We start from the raw sequence: 19,648 nt of genomic DNA on the forward strand, positions 1-19,648 counted from the left end.
AGGGTTACTGGAGGGGTTGTGGGAGGGGGGATGGGCTAAGTGGGGAAGGGGCACTAAGGAATCTACTCCCCAAATCATTGTTGCACTAGATGCTAACTAATCTGGATGTAAATTAAAAAAAAAAAAAAAAATTTAGGGGCGCCTGGGTGGCTCAGTCGGTTGAGCGTCCGACTTCGGCTCAGGTCACGATCTCGCGGTCCGTGAGTTCGAGCCCCGCGTCGGGCTCTGGGCTGACAGCTCAGAGCCTGGATCCTGTTTCAGATTCTGTGTCTCCCTCTCTCTCTGCCCCTCCCCCGTTCATGCTCTGTCTCTCTCTGTCTCAAAAATAAATAAACATTAAAAAAAAAAATTAAAAAAAATAAAATAAAAAATAAAATAAAATAAAATAAAAAATTTAAATGAAAAAAAGAAAACAATTTTCAGATCCAAAGTGCAGTTCGAGAAAGACACTCTCTACAGAGAGAGCGCGGGTCCCCACCCCCTCCACCAGCTCTGCAGGAGGAGAGCCATCCAACCCCACGCTTCATCCGAATGTTCTCGCTGAAGTAAATGAAGAATCCAATCTCGGATGATTCACCGAGTCAGAACAAGGTCGCACGCTGGTGAGAACAGAAAACTGGGAAGAAGCACCTAATCTATCAACTCAGCACCTTCAGTTCCTCCTCTTAAATTCATTCGACACAAAATATCACCGCACCAGTACCCAGAGGCCTCTCCTGCCTTGGGCCACACCCTGCTCCCCGAAGCCTGAACCGGGAGCCAGGGACACAGGACGGATTCCGACTGGGCCGTTGCTCAGGGCCAAAGAGGAGCACGCGGGGGCTTCTGCCTCTCTGCTCGGGGAGAGGCCAGAGGGCCCAGGCGGTCACTCATTCAAACATCTCTGTGTCTGGTCTTAGCCACTGCTGCACCAGAGGCTGGGCACCCAAGAGTGACCAGCCTCGAGAGAAAATTCCCAGTCGTAGAGATAAGAGCTCTCTAAGGCCCAGCTGCAGAAACCAAGAAAGCAGGGGAACGAGTGCCCCATGTAGCCTGGGGGGGTCAGGGACAGCCTTCCGGAAGCGTGCGCGTCCAGACGGATCTTTGAATAAGTGGGGCTTGGCCAGGCTGAGAGGGGAACAGGTGTCCGAGGTAACTACAGGGAGGAAGGTAGAGAGTGTGGCAGAAGGGGCGGGTCATGAGAAGCTTCCTAGGGCTGGCCCTGTAGCCTTTTCGAGGTCCTGCCATCTGGCCCCACCACCTTTCTGAGCCCACCCCTCCTCCACCCCCTCCACCCCACCACCCCGCCCTGCTCCAGCCCCGTTAGAGTCTTTGCTGTTCTGCCAGCGCGCTTCAGTCCTAACCTCTGCATTTGCCTCTCTCTCTGCCCGGAATGCTCTTCCCTCAGATAGATGCAGCCTTTCTTCCTCACTTCCCTCAGGCCTCTGCTCCAAATGTCATCGTCTAAGCAGAGACACTTCCTCTGATAAGCTATCATATAGCATGCCACTCTGGCCACCTACCCTGCTTTATTTTTCTTCTGTTTCTTCTCTGTCTCCCACGCCAGCATCTAGTAGAACGGGATCCCCGTGAGGATACGGACTTTGCTTTTTCCTCGTTCAGCCAAGTAAAAGCTACTGAGTAGTCTAGCCCCTGGGCCTAGAACTCTGTCTGATGCATAGCAGGGGTATCAGAAACATTCAGAGGACAGAAGGATGAATTTTGTCAAAGATGACGTGGAGCCACCAAAGAGATTTTCATTTGGAGAGCAACAGTCAGATTTGCAGTATAGACGGCTCTCTCTGGCTTGCTTCTTCTTTTCTCTTCCTGCACCTTTCGGGCGCAGCAAGTACTGAGCAGTTTCAGTCCCGTTTTGCAACGAGGAAGTTGCCAGTGAAGTGTAGAGTGGAGGGGCGGGGGAGGGGAGAAGAGTGAGCGGGGTGGGACGTGGAGGCAGAATGTGGGCAACTCTTTCCGGAACGTCGAATGTGAAGAAGAAGGCCAAGTTTGGGCCACGACTTAGGGGGAAAAGGAAGGTGATTAAAAAAACAATGAGGTCTACCCAATTCCAAAGCTCTTATTCTTTTTCAAAGGTTAAAAAGCCTTATTTCAAGATAATTATAGATTCCCAGGTTGTGAATAGTAAGTACCGAGAAGTCCCAAAGACCCTCCACTCAGTTTCTCCAATGGTGACGTAGTCCATACACGTAGCCTAATATAAATAACAAGGATCCGATTCTGGGGCAACGCCACGGGCATTTTTTGGATTATGTAACGTTTTTATGTCGTTTTCATTGTATGTGTGGATACATGCGATCACCGCCACGGTCAAGATACAGAATTGTTCCATCCCCACAGACTACAAAAAGGCTACTCCTTGATAATCACACGGAGCCCCCTCCGTTCCCCCCTTTCCCCTTAACCTAACCCCTGGCAACCACGAATTCGTGTTCTGTCTCTACAAGTTTTTCATTTCAAAAATGTTATACAAATACAATCATAGAACATACCGTGTTTTGACCTTAGTTCCCCTTCAGCATAGCGCCCTTGAGATCCATATCCAAGCACAGTGGATACACACAGTGGTCCATTCCTAGTAACTGGTAAGTAGCACCCCATGGGGCGGATGTACCACAGTTTAACCGGTTCACCCATTAAGCCCGCCATTTTGGTTGTTTTCCACCTTGGGGCTACGACCAATAAAACCGCTGTTAACAATCGTGTACAGGTTTTTGTGTGGACCTAAGTTCTTATATCTCTGGGATAAATGCCAAGTATTTCCATTGCTTTATCATATGGTAGTTGCATATTTAGTTTTTAAAGAAATGAACACACTCTTTTCCAGGGTGGCTGCAACATTGCCGTTCTCACCGGCAGTATGTGAGTGATCCAGCCTCTTTTGAATCCTGGCTTGCAGGAGGGATGGGGATATTTCCTCGTGGTCTTAATTTGTATTTCCCTAATGGCTAGTGAGGTTGGATATCTTCTCATGTGCTTGTTTGCTATCTGTAGATCTTCTTCAGTGAACTGTTTCCTCCTGTCTTTGCCCATTTTCTAACTGGATTTTTTCAATGGTGAGTTTCGAGAGAACTTTATATATTGGAGATAGGAGTTTTATCAGATATGTGGTTTGCAAATTTTCTCCCAGTCTGTAGCTTGATTTTTCATCCTCATAAGAGAGTTTAAAAAAAATTTTTTTTAATGTTTATTTATTTTTGAGACAGAGAGAGACAGAGCATGAACGGGGGAGGGGCAGAGAGAGAGAGGGAGACACAGAATCTGAAACAGGCTCCAGGCTCTGAGCTGTCAGCACAGAGCCCGATGCGGGGCTCGAACTCACAGACCGTGAGATCGTGACCTGAGCCGAAGTCAGACGCTTAACCGACTGAGCCACCCAGGCGCCCCCTCATAAGAGAGTTGTTTACAGTGTAAAAGTTTTTTTTTTTTCCCCCCTTGGATGAAGCCCAGCCTTTCAATTTTTCATTTTATGGATTATGCTTTGGTGTCATGTCTGGGAACTCTTCACAAGTCATAGGTTCGAAAGATTTTCTTTCATGTTGTTTTCTAAAAGTGTCATAGTTTTATGTTTTACATTAAATCTGAGATCCATTTTGAGTTACTTTTTAAATAAATGCGAGGTTAGGTTGGGGTTATTTATTTCTTTATTTCTGCCTATAGATGTACAATTACTCAACCACAGTTTGTTGAAAAGACAATCCTTCTAATGATTTCTTTGACATCTTTGTCAAAATCAGTTTGCTATATTTGGGTGGGTTCTTTCTGGGTTCTCTATTCTCTTATGTTATCCTATGTGTCTCTCCTTCTGCCAGAACCACACAATCTTGAGTATTATACCTGTATAATAAGTCCTGAAATAGGGTAGAGTGATTCCTCCCATTTTGTTATTCTTTTTCAAAAATGTTTTAGCTGTTCTGGCTCCTCTGCCTTCCATAGAAATTGTAGAACAATCTTGTCTATCTCTATAGAAATCTCTCCAGGATTTTGAAAGGAACTTTGAATGTTAAACTTATATATCAACTTGGGGAGAATTGACACCTTTACTATGTTGAGTCTTCCAATCCATGAACATGGTAAGTCTCTCCATTTATTCGGATCTTTGATTTCTTTCCTCGATATTTTGTAGTGTTCAGTATACTCATCCTATACAGGCTTTGTTAAATTTACACCTAAGTATTTGCTGGGTTGGTGGTGGTGGTGTTATTGTTTTTGAGTGCTTATAAATTGTATTTAATATTGGTGTTCATTGCCCATTGCTAATATGCACAAAAAGAACTTAATTATGTATATTTGTCTTGTATTCTGTGACATTGCTGAAGTCACTTATTAGTTCTAGAGGTTTTTTTTGTTTCTTTTGGTGGATTCCTTGGGAATATTCTGCATAGACAATCATGTCATCTGCAAATAGAGATAATTTTATTTCTGTCATATGTGCATTTTATTTCCTTTGCTTAGCTTAGTGCACAGGTAGAATTTCCTGTATATGTCAGCTAAAAGTGGTAAGAGTGGACATTTTTGCCTTTTTCTGAAACTTAGAGGGAAAAAGCAGTCAGTCTCTCGTCATTAAGTATAATGTTAACTGTAGGTTTTTGTGAATGCTCTTAATCAAGTTGAGGAAGTTTCTCTATTTTCCTGTTTTTCCTGGGAATTTTTATCATGAATGAATGTTGAACTTTATCAAATGTTGAATTTTTTTATTATCACTGGTTAAATAGGTGGCCAAGCATTTTTTTAGTGACCCATGATCCCATTTTCCAAGTATTCAAACTTTTTTTATCTTTTTGACAACTTTTGAATTTTGCCTTCCCAAATCAAATCATGTTTTTTGGTGTTTTTTTTTTTTTAATGTTTGTTTATTTTTGAGAGATAGTGCACATGTGTGAGGGAGAGGCAGACAGAGAGGGAGAGAGAACCCCAAGCAGCTCCGTGCTGTCAGCACAGAGTCCCAGGCGACATGGGGCTCGATCCTGTGAGACCATGACCTGAGCTGAAATCAAGAGTCAGATGCTTAACCAACTGAGCCACCCAGACACCGCCCCAAATCAAATCCTAAATGAAACCTTGATTCAAATCGACCTTGAGATTTCTCAGAGGGTCCCTGGAAAATCGAAAAGAATTTGTTCTTTCACTTTTGTAAAAAGAGAGATATTAAAAATAATTTGGCTTCTTTGAGTGCATGGGAAGCACTATCAAATAAGAAGAAATCTTCAATCTTCATTAGGTTATATTTGTATGGATAAAATATTATTAATATAAATATTTTATAAATTGTATGAACTTCCTAGAAATCTGTCAATGTCCTCCTAGTTCATTGATACATCCAGGGGCTGCTTTGCCTGATATTAGACAACAGTTACAAACTCCTGCTGAATTCATCCTCTGAGGTGTTGTTTTCGTTTTTTGTTTTGTTTTTTTTTTTAATTTTAGTTATTGTATTTTCAGTTCTAAAATTTCCACATGGTTCTTATCTCTTCCACTTCTTTGCTGAGACTTTCTATTTTTCTTCTTTTCCGGGGTGCTCATAGTTGCTTGCTGAAGCAGTTTTATGATAGCTGCTTGAAGTTCTTGTCGAATAATTGTAAAATCTCTTGGTGTGGCATCTATTGAGTCTCTCTTTAAAACTTCAGTTTCAGATCTTCCTGATCCTTGGTAAGATGAGTGATTTTTTTAAATCAAAACCTAGAAATTTTGATAGCCATAAATGCTTACATTAAAATAGATGAAGGTTCTCAGATCAACAATCTAACTTTATACCTTACAGAACTAGGGGAACAAAAAGAGCAAACTAAACCTAAAGCTAGCAGAAGGAAGGAAATAATAAAGATTAAGGTAGAGATAAATTTTTTAAAAAGAGAATAGAAAAACAGTAGAGAATATCAACAAGACCAGCATTTAGGTCTCAGAAAAAAAAAGATCCACAAACTTGACAAATCCACATTGACAAGAAGAAAGAGACACAGCTCCAATAACTAAAATCAGAAATGAAAGTGGGGACATTATTACTGATTTTACAGAAATAAAAGGATTATAAGAAAGCGCGATAAACAACCGCATGCCAGAAAATTGGGTAACCTAAGGTGAAATGGATACATTCCTAAAGACACACAAACTAATCATGAACAAATAGAAAATCTGAATAGACCTGTAACTAGGAAGGAGAGTGAACCGGCCATCAAAACCTTCTCAACAAAGAAAAGCCCTGGACTAGATGGCTTAAACTGGTTAATTCTGCCAAACATTTAAAGAAGTGAAACCAATCCCTCTTGAACTGTTCCAAAAAAATTGAAGAGGGAAGAAGCGTTCCCCACTCATATCGATGAGCCCAGCATCATCCCAATACCAAAGCGAGAATAGACAAGAATATTACAGACCAATATCTCTGTGCATCTATGCTGTGAAAATCTTCAGCAACACGCTAGCAAACTGAATTCAGCGGCATATTAAAAAAAATCGTATGTCATGACCAAGTGGGATTTATTCCTGGAATGCATTGACGGTTCAGGGCGCAAAACTCAACATAATACATCACATTAACAGAATGAAGGGAAAAACCCCACACGATCATCTCAAGGGGCGCAGAGCAAGCATTTGACAAAATCCACACCTTTTCGTTCTAGAAATACCCAAGGGACTAGACATAGAAGTACCTCAACATAACGAAGTCCACGTATGAAAAATTCACAGCTAATATCAGACTCAATGGTGAAAACAATACAATTTTTTTTTTTTTTTTTATTAAAGACCAGGAACAAGACAAGGATGCTTGCTTTTGTCTCTTCAGTTTAACATTGTCCTGGAAGGCCGGGCCAGAGCAAATGGGCAAGACAAAGAAAGAAAGAAAAGTCGTCCTAGGGGCGCCTGGGTGGTTCGGTCGTTTAGGCGTCCGACTTCGGCTCAGGTCATGATTTCGCGGTCTGTGAGTTCGAGCCCCGTGTCAGGCTCTGTGCTGACAGCTCGGAGCCTGGAGCCTGTTTCAGATTCTGTGTCTCCCTCTTTCTCTGACCCTCCCCCGTTCATGCTCTGTCTCTCTCTGTCTCAAAAATAAATAAACGTTAAAAAAAATTAAAAAGAAAAGTCGTCCAAATTGGAGAATAATTAAAATTATCTCTGTTCACAGATGACATGATCTCTAGAGATCCCCTCCCCCCCCCCACGCAAAAACTGTAAGAACTAATAACTGAATTCCGCAAAGTTGCAGGTCACAAAACTGACACCCCCAAATTAGTTGCACTTCTCCACACTCACCATGAATAACCTGAAAAGCAAATTAAGAACCCGACTGCGTTAACAATAGTAGCAAGAAGCATAAAATACTCAGGGATTAACTAAGGAAGCAAAAGACACTTAACTCACAACGGCCGGAAAATGGAAAAAACCCAAACGTCCGCGGATGGATGAATAGATCAACACACTGGGGTATATACAGACTATGGAGTATCATTCGGCCTTAAAGAACAAGGAGGAAAATCGTGACACAGCCTACAGCAGAGATGAACTTTGAAAACATTGCGCTGAGTGACATCAGTCAGACCCCCAAAAACGAATACTCTATGATTCCACTTACGTGAGGTGCCTCGAATAGTCATTTCCATAGAAACAGAAAGTATAGAACGGTGGTTGCCAGGGGGTGGTGATGGAGACTTTTAATGCCTTACTCATTAGTGTTTAGCAGGTACAGAGTTTAGTTCAGGAAGATGGACAAGTGCTGGGGACGGACGGTGGTGATGATTGTAGAGGCACGAGAAAGTACTTAATGCCACCGAACTAAACACATGAAAATGGTTAAGTAGTTTCTAAAACCTAAAAACTTGGAGCATTGTGTTACGAGACCTTGGGACTTAAACCTTCTGTGTGAGCTGACTTTGGCAGGGGAAGGGAGGGCATCGCCTGGGTTCCACCAAGTGAGGCAGAAGCTCGGTTCCCCATGAGGCGTGCGTTGATCCCGGAAGGGATGAGGCTTCTCATCCCGGGGCAGAGGTGGGAGTCCCAGCTCCCTACGAGGTCTCCATCGATGCCCCTGGCCCAGAGGAGTAGAAGTGCCTCCTTCCTGCCTCCCGTGTGGCCTCCTCTGACCACATGGGGGATGGGGCAGGAGCCTCCTTACCCCAAGACAATGGCGAAAGTCCTGACTCTCCAGAAGAACCTCCCCCCCTTTGTCAGGGTGGTGGGGAGGGGGAGGGCCACCGGGTTCCTGTCGATGGGGTCGAAGTCCAGGCTCCCCATACGGTCTCCACTACTGACGTCTAAGGGAGTTGGGATGGGGGGGGGGGGCGGATCTCATTACAGTCCAGTGGGGGTGAGAGTCCCTGCTCCCTGCTCGGCTTCCACTGACACCACCCCTGCAGGGGAGTTCGGGAGAGCAGACTTTGGCCAAGGCTTTTTTTCCCCCCTTGCCTGTTGGAGTCTCCTGGTTGCCAGCTTCTTCAGCTTTAATTTTGGGGTACATGAATGAAAAAGAGACTCTTAAACACAGGGAACAAACTGAGGGCTGCTGGAGGGGAGGCGGGGATGGGTTAAGTGGGTGATGGGCATTAGGGATGAGCCCTGGGTGTCATCTGTAAGAAATGAATCACCGGGTTCTACTCCTGAAGACAAAACTACACTGTATGTTAACTAACTTGAACTTAAATTAAAAAAAAAAAAAAAAAGGAAACCCCAGGGACTCACTACTATGTCATTCCTGTAGTCCTGGGACCCCGGGTCAGTCTGCCCTCTTGTCTTTCAACTTTCAGAGTCTTATGTCTGTCTGGGATACCACGCCCTGGGCTGTCAGTTGTACTTCGAGAAGAGAGTAGGAAAAAGTATATTGACTCCGTCTTTATACACGCGAGAGTCTCTTTGGGGGTTTGCTTTTTGTCAGGAGAAGCTTGAGCCTTCTCTGTGTGCTAGAAGGAGAGGTTGAAGGCATAGGAGGGTGGGGGTCTGCTGCTGGAGCCGGTGTGGGGTCGGGGGGGAGGGGCTGGTGGGATCCGTAGGCCCCGGGAAGGGAGAATGGGCAGCGGGTGCGGAGAAATGGGAACGAGACGGAATGCCAAACCCGGCCCTGGTGACTCTGTCTCCTCTAGGAAGGCCGACGCTGGTGGCAGAGGGTTAAGCAAGAGGCGGGGCAGGGCGGGGGGCCGAGGGAGGAGGGGCAGAGGCTTAAAACGGCAGGGAGTAGTTTCAAGGAGACCTCTGCTTGGTCACAGGTCACAGGCTGTCCCGCCACAGCGATCAGTCACAACGGGTGATGCTGGCATTACCGAAGGTGGGCCGTGTGCCCAGCCCTGGTCCTCCCAGAGGCTCTGCAGAGAGGACAGGGTTCGGGGGCTTCCCAGTTCGCAGTGAGGAAACCAAGCCTCACGGGCACGAAGCAACAAGCATTTCATGGCCTTGACGTGGTGGAACTAGGACCTGACCGCATGGTTTCTAATGATCGAGCCGTCTTGGGTGCCAAGGGCCCAGCTGAGCTTAGAGACCGTGAATCTGTGGCGTCCTCACAGCTGGGTGAATACCTCTCTAGGAGGGCTGGGCGTAAAAACAGAAGGCTAACTGCTGGATGGAATCCAGGCTGGGTCAGAAGGGCAGTGTGCAGAGGGTATCGGCGAGACATGGACTGGGGCAGTGACCGTGTGTCCTGGGTCAAGAATTAAGTCGAGGCAGCCAGGGGGTGATAAGAATCAGGAAAGATGGCGGGTCCCAGAGGCCGGGCGGGGGGGGGGGGGGGGGAAAGGGAGGGGGGAAAAGGGGGGCCGGGGGGGGGGGAAAGGGGAGGGGGGGGGGGGGGGGAGGGGGGCAAAGGATTTGAGGTCAAGAAGTTCAAGAGTGGAGGGTAAGAAGTCACTTGCCCGGGGTGACACAGCTGTTCACTGGGAGAGGTGGGCATGGTTCGAGGGGATAGAGAACATTCGGTGACTCTTGTTCAAGCACTGTGAGGCAGGCTTTATTCGAGGGGAGGCTACCCAGATACACGGGATGGGATTCTGCAGTGAGGGAGAAAGATGTCTCAAGTCCGAACAGCACGGGCAAGTGGGAGTGGAGGGGCAGGGGTGCGTGGGTGGGAAGCGACAAACAGGAAACATGGAGGTGAAGGGGGGATCTCCCTGGGGCAGTTCAGGGTGATCGGATGCCTCCCGGGGAGGGATGGGGCAGGGGGGCTCTATCAGATGTGGAGGGTGGAGGTCTTTACTAAAATGACTTTGTAGTTCTTGCTAAAACTGGATCTTCGAGGGAAGGGGGCTGATGGGCCCAGGAGAAGGTTCAAGAGTCTGACAAAAAATTGGGTCAAGCGGAGAGGGAGAGAGAGAAAGAGAGAGAGAGGGAGAGTCTTTGTCCGATGTAAACCCCACTGAGAATCCAGAAGAAAGCCATCAGACAAAGGGTGAAGAGGGGCGGGGGTGGAAAGCGGTGGGAATGATAGGGGGCCAGGAGGGAGGCAGAGCAGACGGAGATTCTCGAAAGAGGGGCATTTTTTAAATTTTGTAACGTTTATTTATTTTTGAGGGAGAGACAGGCCGAGCATGAGTGGGAGCAGAGAGAGAGGGAGACAGAGAATCCGAAGCAGGCGCCAGGCTCTGAGCCGTCAGCGCAGAGCCGGCCGCGGGGCTCGAACCCACGAGCCGCAAGATCATGACCCGAGCCGAGGCCGGACGCTCAACCGACTGAGCCCCCCCAGGCGCCCCCAAAGAGAGGCGTGTCTGTCGGCCGCGCCGGGGAGTGAAATCTGGGCGATGCTGGCACCGGACCTCACACCTGCCTCGTTCGCTCCCAGCACCTCTGTGGGCGCGGGGCCTGGAACCCACAGCCCTGGGTGCGAGGCAGGCGTGCAGCACATCCAGCTACACGGTAGCCGAACGGAATAATCGCTGCTGGGAGGCGATGCTCGGGTCACCGGAGGGACATTCCCCAGCGGGCGGCGCGGGTCAGCGGCCACAGGAGCAGCGGAAGGGCCCTCGCAAGCCCCCTGGGTCGTGTCTGCCCCTTCGCCTGAGTGCCAAGGGGAGTTAACAGGGAACAATACGCCTTTTAGAAAATGTGAGAAAACAGACGACAAAAGAAAGAAAAAAAGGAAAAAAAGGCCTAGTGACCAGCTCTATAAAATGCATGACGAGAGTGGCACATGCAAAAAAATAAATACATAAAATAAAATGAATACATAAATAAATAAATAAATAAACAGGTTCGTAAAAGAGGATTAGGTTCTCTTTCCTTTTCAGGAAGTTTCCTTCATCATGACCAGCTCATTGCTTTTACCACCCAGTGCGGTTAAAGTAAACAAAAAAAAAAAAAAAAAAAGGGAACAAGCATGGTGTTAGCAGAATCACATGTTCCTGGCTGGAAAGAAGTCGCAGCAAAATGCAGAACCCTTGGGTCTGTGTCTTTTCTCCCAGCCCCAAGGTGAGTCTGCCGGGCTACGAGGCAGATGCTAAGTGGTGACTCGTGTTTAGCTGCATCGGTTTTGAAGGCAAGATTTTTAAGGAAGGGCTCCTTCTGCTTTTCTTTTCTTCTGCGTTAAAAAAAAAAATTTTTTTTAAGTTTATTTTGAGAGAGAGAGAGAGAGAGAGAGAGCATGAGCAGGGGAGGGGCAGAGAGAGAGAGGGAGAGAGAGAGAATCCCAAGGAGGCTCTGTGCTGTCAGCGCAGAGCCCAGTGCGGGGCTTGAACCCATGTACCTCGAGATCGTGAAACCAAGACTCCGAGGCCTAACCGACTGAGCCACCCGGCGCCCCTCTTTGGGCTTTAAATTGTAAACGTAGCACATTTCACACAAAGAGACACATCTTTCCTGCTCGGCTGAAAATTCCGGTTGGAGGGTGTGGATTCGGAAGTTTTTGTTTGCCAAGTGTTAACTTGCAGCCAGTTAAACAGTGTTCCTGGAGGCAGCGAGGGAGGGGGAGACAGGTCCCCCTTCGAGACTCACAGGCTCGGGTCCAGCATGCCCAGCCTGCAACCTGGGCTCAGGGGACATCGCGAAGCCTGGAACAGCAGGAGTCCCCACGAGCCACAGCCGCCAGGCTTGGTGGGCTTCTCGGGGCCACCTGACGACAGTTCTGAGTTTCCCCCCACTCTGCGCCACACGTGTTTCAAACCTCACTCTAGAATTCTCCCAGCTGTCCCCCTGCCCTCCTCAGCAGGTGGCCCCAAGAAAATGTCACCAAGGCAATTTCGCCAAGAAAACAGAAGCCATCAGGACGAAACCGTTTTCACTCTTGCTAGAAACCCTTGCATTTCGCCTACACCTTCACCCCTCCCAGCCTTGTCCTCAAGGGACACACGGTGAAGGTGAGTCCGGCCCCGCCCTGTCCCCTCCGCAGACACCGCCCCATCGGCTTCCACCTCTCCCTCTCCCGTTTGATGAAGTCTTTCCCTGGATCCCTCCAGCCACTGCTCTGTTTCGCCCCCTCCTCTTCACAGCCAAACTTCAAGCCACCTGTCCCCAACCTACTCCAATCTGATGCCTGTGTTCCCTGTTCCGCGGACGCTCACGGCCCCCACACTCCCTCGGCAAGCCCCCCCACCCCCACCCCACCCCAGCTACTTAGCCGGCCACCCTGTCCGGCACTCGTTTCCTGGAATGCTCTGTCTTCTCGCCTAGAAAATGACCCTCCTAGTGTTCTTCGTTCCTTGCAGGCTTCTCCCTGCCTGTTTCTGGGAGGGTGTTTGCTTTGGCTTCTCCCCTATTCTCATTCGTCACACTTCCGGAGGCAGGGTCCAGCTGGGGGCCAGGGAGAAACCGCACACGGGTGAGGCAGGCTGGGTGGGGGTGATAGGGAGCGGTGGGGACTGGGGCACCCAGGGAGCGAGAGAGCTTCAGAAAGGTGGCGGCCACAACTCAGCAGGAGCAGGTGACTGCCAAGGGCAGGGGCGGCAAACGTTTTTCTAAAGGGCCAGCGGCCACGAGTACTGTAGGCCTTGTGGGCCACATGTCACCTCTGTCACTTACTCTTCTTTGTTTCAAGAACCCTGGAAGAATGTAAAAAAGTTCTTAGCTCTAGGGGTCATACAAACACAAGCCAAGGGTCAGATCTCATGTGCAGATTGCAGTTTGCTGACCCCTGGGAAAGAGTGAATGCCAAGTCCAGAGCGGCTAGATGTTCTGGCCAGAAATCCCGATTCTGTTTGAGATTTCTTGGTTCCTAAATGCTGACGTTTAGAAGATCTTCTGGGAGCGCCTGTCTCCAGGTACCCCCTGGGCATCTTGTAGTCACTGGAAACGTGTCCACCCAGAACCCAAGTCGTCATCGCGCCCCTCCCCCCGCCCAAGCTGAGTTCACACACTCAGCAAATGGTAACACCCTCCACTAGAGACAGACAGCTGGGAATCCTTGCCCTTCACCCCCACATCATCAGCACAGTGCGGCCCATCCTTCTTCCTGAATTCCTATCCACCTGGCTCTGTCCTCCGTGCCACCGCCCTGTGTCGGACCACCATCCCGTCACCCCTTGAGAACCTCCTCCCAATAAATAGTCCCCATCTCCTGTCTTACCTTCTCCTAATCCTTGCTCTGGCCAAGATGATCTTTCTCAAACACAAATCGCAAATCCAGTCAAGGCACTCCCAAGCTTAAGACATGTTTGCTGTTGGGTAAGATCCTAACCTTCAGTTGATCTCCAAGGCTTCTGGTGGTCAGGTCCCTGCTGGACCCCGTCCAGCCCTGTACCTCTAAGTGGCCACTCCTCCTTTCTCACCAACAACCCTGCACCACTGCCCTAGCCTTAGGCAACCCCTCGTCTTATTTTCTATCCCTATAGATTGGCCTGTTCCAGGCATTGAGCATGGAGGGAATCCCAGGATAGGTGGTTTGTTTGTGACTGGCTGCTTTCACTTAGCACATTTCAAGGTCTCGTGTACCAGTAATCCCTTTTTTCTCTATAATTTTTAAAATGTTTATTTTTGAAAGAGGGTGGGGGAGGGGCAGAGAGAGCGAGAGGGAGACAGAGGATCCAAGGTGGGCTCTGTCCCGACAGCAGAGAGCCGACGCGGGGCTCGAACTCAACAAACCGTGAGATCATGACCTGAGCCGAAGTCCGGCGCTTAACCCACTGAGCCACCCAGGCACTCCCGGTGCTTCATTTTTTTTTTTTATTGCTGAATAATACGGCTTTGTATGGACATAACCACATTTACATTTTGTTTATCGGCTCATCGCCCACAATGGTAATTTTACCTGCTGTGTCCTCGTGTTCTGATACATGATATTCTTGGGAAAGGAGTCTGTGTGGTTTTTCAGGTCCTGTAGAGTGAGGGCGAGGAGAAGCTTCTGCAACTCTAAGGTCTTTTGCAGAGAGATCAACTCAGGGAGGAGGGGAGGCAGAGGCATGAAATTTGATGTGGGTAAATCCAACTCAGTCAAGGGAGGAAGGGGACGCTAGGACCACCAGCTCAGACCCTTTGGCCCAGCCGTCCCTGGACCGCACAGACAGGATGCTTTCTTCTCAGAAAGGAAGACAGCAAGGGGAGCCTGGGTGGCTCAGTTTGTTGAGCGACCGACTTGGGCTCGGGTCATGATCTCACGGTTGGTGAGTTTGAGCCCCGAGTCGGGCTCTGTGCTGACAGCTCGGAGCCTGGAGCCTGCTTCAGACTCTGTGTCTCCGTCTCTCTCTTCCCCTCCCTGGCTCACACTCTGTCTCTCTCTCTCTCAAAAACAAATAAACATAAAAGTCATGGTTACATGACTTGTGAATATTTTCTCCCATTCAGCAGGATGCCTTTTCATTCTGCTGACTGTTTCTTTTGCGGTGCCGAACTCGCTGAGTTTGATGTAGTTCCTTCCTTGTTGATTTTTGCCTCCTTGCTTGTGCTTTTCACCTCATCTGAAACATCGTTGCCAACACTAACGTCAGGGCGCTGTTCCCTCTGTTTTCTTCTAGCAGTTTCACAGTGTCAGGTCTCATGTTTAAGTCTATACTCCATTTCAAGTTGGCTTTTGTGAGTGGTGTCAGGCAGGGGTCCGGTTTCCCTCTTTTGCGTGTGAATATCCAGTTTCCCCAGCTCTGCTTACTGAAGTGCTGAGTACAGGCTACTCTTAGCTCCTTTGTCAAATATGAGTTGATGGCATGTGTGTGGGCTTATTTCTGGGTTCTGTTCTGTTGGTCTGTGCGTCTGTTTTTGTGCCGTTCCTGTACCGTTCTGATCACTGGCTCTGTAATGAAGTTTGAAATCGGGAATTGTGATGCCTCCAGCTTTATTCTGCTTTCTCGGGATTGCATTGGCGATTCGGGGATTTTTATGGTTCCACACAAATTACAAAGAAACTTTTGCTTTTCTGTTTCTGTGAACAGTGCCATTGGGATTTGGATAGGGGTGGATTTGACCAATCTGCAGATGACTTTGGGTGGAATGAACGTTTTTGACAATGTTAAAGTCTTCTGATCCGCGAACACAGGGTCCCTTTCCATTTATTTGTGTCTTCAATTTCTTGTTATTTTCAAAGTACAGATCTTTCACCCCCTTGGTTAAATTTATTCCGAGGTATTTCATTCTTTTCTGATGCCATTGTATAAATGGGATTGTTTTCTTGACCTAGCCCAAAGTCTGAAGACTTCCTTCTGTGTTTTCTTCTACAAGTTTATTGTTTTAGCTCGTACATCTAAGTCTATGTTTCATTTTTTTAAGTCCCACTTTATTATTTTTTAATATAATTTATTGTCAAATTGGCTTCCATACAACACCCAGTGCTCATCCCAACAGGTGCCCTCCTCAATGCCCATCACCCACTTTCCCCTCTCCCCCACCCCCACCCCCATCAACCCTCAGTTTGTTCTCTGTATTTAAGAGTCTCTTAGGGTTTGCCTCCCTCCCTCTCTGTTTGTAACTATTTTTTTAAGTCTGTGATTCATTTGAATTAATCTTTTCTTGGTGTGAGATGAGGGTCTAAGTTTTTTTTTTTTTTTTTTTTTTTTTTTGCAGGCACATACGGTTTTATGATGAAACGTTTTTTCCTACATTAATATTGATGTCAGCTTAATATTCCATTTCACAAACGTACTATCAACCCTGGGATTCTGGTTAAGTGTTTACAACTGTCCTTCAGAACAAGCCCCGATTTGTAGCTTTTGCCAATTTCCCTGGTGCAAATATTCCGGACCACCTCCAATTTCAAGGTACCAATGTTACATAACTCATCATGGAATTGGGAGATCACACAGTTGGTTTTTGGAGACTGTTACAAGCTGGCTGTAGCATCTTACTGGTCATTTTGTTGTTGTTGTTGTTGTTGTTTGTTTGCCCCTCTGTCCTCAGTGTACAAAAGGTGTTTCCTCAAAGCAGGAAGAAGCTGTCTATTTTATCCACTGCTTTAAATGAATGCTGGCCCTCCAGGGCCTTTCTAGTTCTCCCTCCTCATGAGCAGGGCTGTGGACAACGTCCTTGCAGCCTTTCCGTGGTCACATTTAGTGATGCCCATCGTTACTTACTTTCGGGACATCGCAGCCTTGCTTCCTGGAGACGATGCAGCAAATTGAGTTTTGACCAAACAGGAGAAGTACATAGCTGCTTGAACTTCTGCAGTTTTACAAAGACACGCAGTCAAAATTCAAATTACGGGAGTGACTTCTCCTTTTTAGTCTTCCTCTTGGGAACCAAATATTGAGTTAAACAAATGCCGCAGGGCAAAATAGCTGTGTGGACAAGCACCCGGGGTGAGGTCAAGTGTAAACGTTACAATGTGTCAGTTTCCTGAAGGTATCTGGGCTGTCAAAGTAGTGGGAGGAAATCGCTGGTGTGTGACACTGTTTCAGACAAAATGCACCAAAGCTTCCTTCGGAGGCAAACTTGAAGGAAGTGCTAATAAACTGAGGGGTTCGCCCTGGGAGGGGACACCTTTCATAGTTGTTAAACATTGTTTGCCAAGTGCTTAGCTGCAGTGGGCATTTTCATTAATGGAATACAAGTCTCTCCACCCTCTCATCAAGCCAAAGAAGTATCTCGTTTCCGTTAGTGTTTCTCTTATTACCATTGTGATTAGTATGTTAATGACTATTGTTACACTTCCGTTCATTTGATAAAACAGTTGGGCGTAGGGAACAGCTGTGTGATAGGAAAATCCCGAAGGTTTTCCTATTGATTTCTAAGATTGCCTTGTGTATTACAGGCGTTGACTTTTGGCCACTTTGTCTTAATTTGTAGTTTTAGTGGGTTTGTGTTGTTGTTGTTGTTGTTTGGCATAACATCTTTGTATTGCCCACTTTGTAATGGGTGTTGATATACAACGCGGGCGCATTTCCCCTTAGTAGAATTCTTTTCTTTTTTTGAAATTTGCTTAGAATGTCTCACCTGGTTTCTCCAAGTGAGTTTTAGATTTGTTGAATTAAGGGCCGAGACAAAATGCTCTGGAGGTTGAACAAAAGCTGCAAAGTAATTTGGTGCTGGCCTTCCAAGTCTGTGCTCAAAATCAATTCATTGGGCGTATTTCCCCCCCATTGAACTGACCACCTTATGTGGCTCCTGCCCCATCCTGGCACATGGAAGGCTCCAGTGCCCATGGGCGTGGCAAGTGTTTCTCCCAGTGGTCCACATACCCCAGGTCTCTGGCTCAAGGAGCTTGTCCTGAATGAAGGGATGGATGAATGGGTGAGTGGGTAGTGACATTTGGGATGAATAAACACATAAACGAATAAATGAAATTTACTAGCAACCCTACTTTTCCCCTTTCAGTGCCCTGTCCCAAGGACTGTTTCCCCTTGCTTTCCTACAAGGCCAGGTAGCAAAAGAGACTTACAGGGTTTCTATAATTTAGTTGTGTCTGAAAGTTATGTTGATGGCTTCAGAACATCTCATAGCTCTAGGCTTCCAGGGTCCCTGTGCTTTAAGTGATCCCAAAGCCTTGGCCCAAGGCAAGCAAGCCCACCCACCCATGGCAGCGGGATGATGGAGATGCTCCAGGGGGGTGGGGGCAGGGTAATAGGTGTGAGGCTAAATCTGGAGGGAAACTCTAGTTAAGCAAGTGCTCCCTACCATGGGGCATGGCAGGGGGATGGAGGTAACCTGAATAACCCTCTCCTGCTTCCAGGAGGCACAGTGCCCAGGGGTGGAGACAGAATGAGAGCCCTACCAGCTCTCCTTAGACATGACCCTTGTTCCTTTACTGCCATCCAGGTATCAGTCTTTACACCGTTCTTGAACTCCTGCCACGGAAAGAAGGAATGAGAAATGAAGGACCAGAATAAATATCGGACAGGAAAACCCTACTACGTCCAAATTCTTGCACAACACAGAGATTCGACTGCACCGAACCACATCTGAACAGAGTGACAGCTACGGACTTAAAAATCACTTTTCTTTCTTCAAAATTTTACCCAGCAAATGTCATGGTAGAAGGTGCTCGTGATGGCACTGAGTTCAGAGTGCTGCACTGAGAGGAGGAATGAGTGTGACAGGGAAGGAAACGTAGAAGTCAGCCAATATCAGGGTATCTATTCACCCCTGCCGATACAGAGTCCACTACATGTGGAAAAATCAAAATCCATTCCGTCTGGTCGACGTTTCTCAAGCTTTAGTTATTAGAATCACCTTTTTAATAATGATCCCATCTGACAAGAGCGGAATACATAATCCCCTTAAGGATACATGACACATTCCCCAGGACAGACCGTATATTAGGCCACAAAACAAGTCTTAGCAAATGCGACAAGACTGAAATCATACCAAGTATCTTCTCAGACCACAATGGCATGAAACTAGAAGTCAGCAACAAGAAGAAAGCTACACAAATCACAAACATAAGGAAATTAAACAACACTCTTCTGAACATTTGATGAATCAAAGAAGAAATGAAAGGGGGAGATACAAAAGTTCCCCGGGACAAACAAAAATGAAAACAACATACCAGAACTTATTGGATATTACACATAAAAGGATGAAACTGAACCCGTATCTTATACCACTCACAAAAATTAACTCAAAATGGATTAAAGACTTCAATATTAGACCTGAAACATGAAACTCCTAGAGGAAAACCCTGGACTAGAGCTCCTTGACATGCGTCTCGATAATGATTTTTTTTTTTGAGTGTGATACCTTAAGCATAGGCAACAAAATAAAAAATAATCAAGTGAGTCCACATCAAACTAAAAAGATTCTGCACAGCGAAAGAAACCATCAACAAAGTGAAAAGACAAGCTTTGGAATGGAAAAAAAAATTTGCCAACCATATGTCTGATAAGGGGTTAATATCCCAAATAGGTAAATAACTCGTGGAACTCAATCACAAACAAAACAAAACAAAACAAAACAAAAAAACAAGCTGAAACAAACAAACAAAAACAACAAACAAGTAACCCAAATAAAAAATGGGCAAAGTACCTGAATAGGTATTTCTCCAAAGAAGATGGACGCAAGGTCAACAGGTATATGAAAAGATGCTCACTTGTCATCACTTGTCATCAGGGAGATGCAAATTCACGTCACTATGAGGTATCACCTCACACCTGTTTTAAAGACCGTCCTCGAAAAGACAAAGAGGTAACAAATGCCGGTGTGGATGTGGACAAAGAGAACACTTGTGCACTGTTGAGATTGTAAATGGGAAGAGCCATTATAGAAAACAGTATGGGGTTTCCTCAAAGAACTGAAAATAGAACTATCCCCTGATCCAGCAATTCCGCTCCTCAGAATATGTCCAAAGGAAATGAGAGCACTCACTTGAAAAGATATCTGCACCTCCATGTTCAGA

The 19,648-nt window shown here is 46.8% G+C and overlaps 1 long non-coding RNA gene across 1 annotated transcript; it reads left to right on the forward strand.

The window, feature by feature from the left end:
* Nucleotides 1-15,886: 15,886 nt before the first annotated feature.
* On the forward strand, nt 15,887-19,399 carry LOC125929288 (uncharacterized). The gene is made up of 2 exons (XR_007459839.1): nt 15,887-16,079; nt 18,073-19,399. It is a non-coding gene; the product is annotated as an uncharacterized LOC125929288 (long non-coding RNA).
* The last annotated feature ends 249 nt before the right edge of the window (nt 19,400-19,648 follow it).

Source organism: Panthera uncia, chromosome A2 (assembly GCF_023721935.1).
Source record: "Panthera uncia isolate 11264 chromosome A2, Puncia_PCG_1.0, whole genome shotgun sequence".
Taxonomy (NCBI): domain Eukaryota; kingdom Metazoa; phylum Chordata; class Mammalia; order Carnivora; family Felidae; genus Panthera; species Panthera uncia.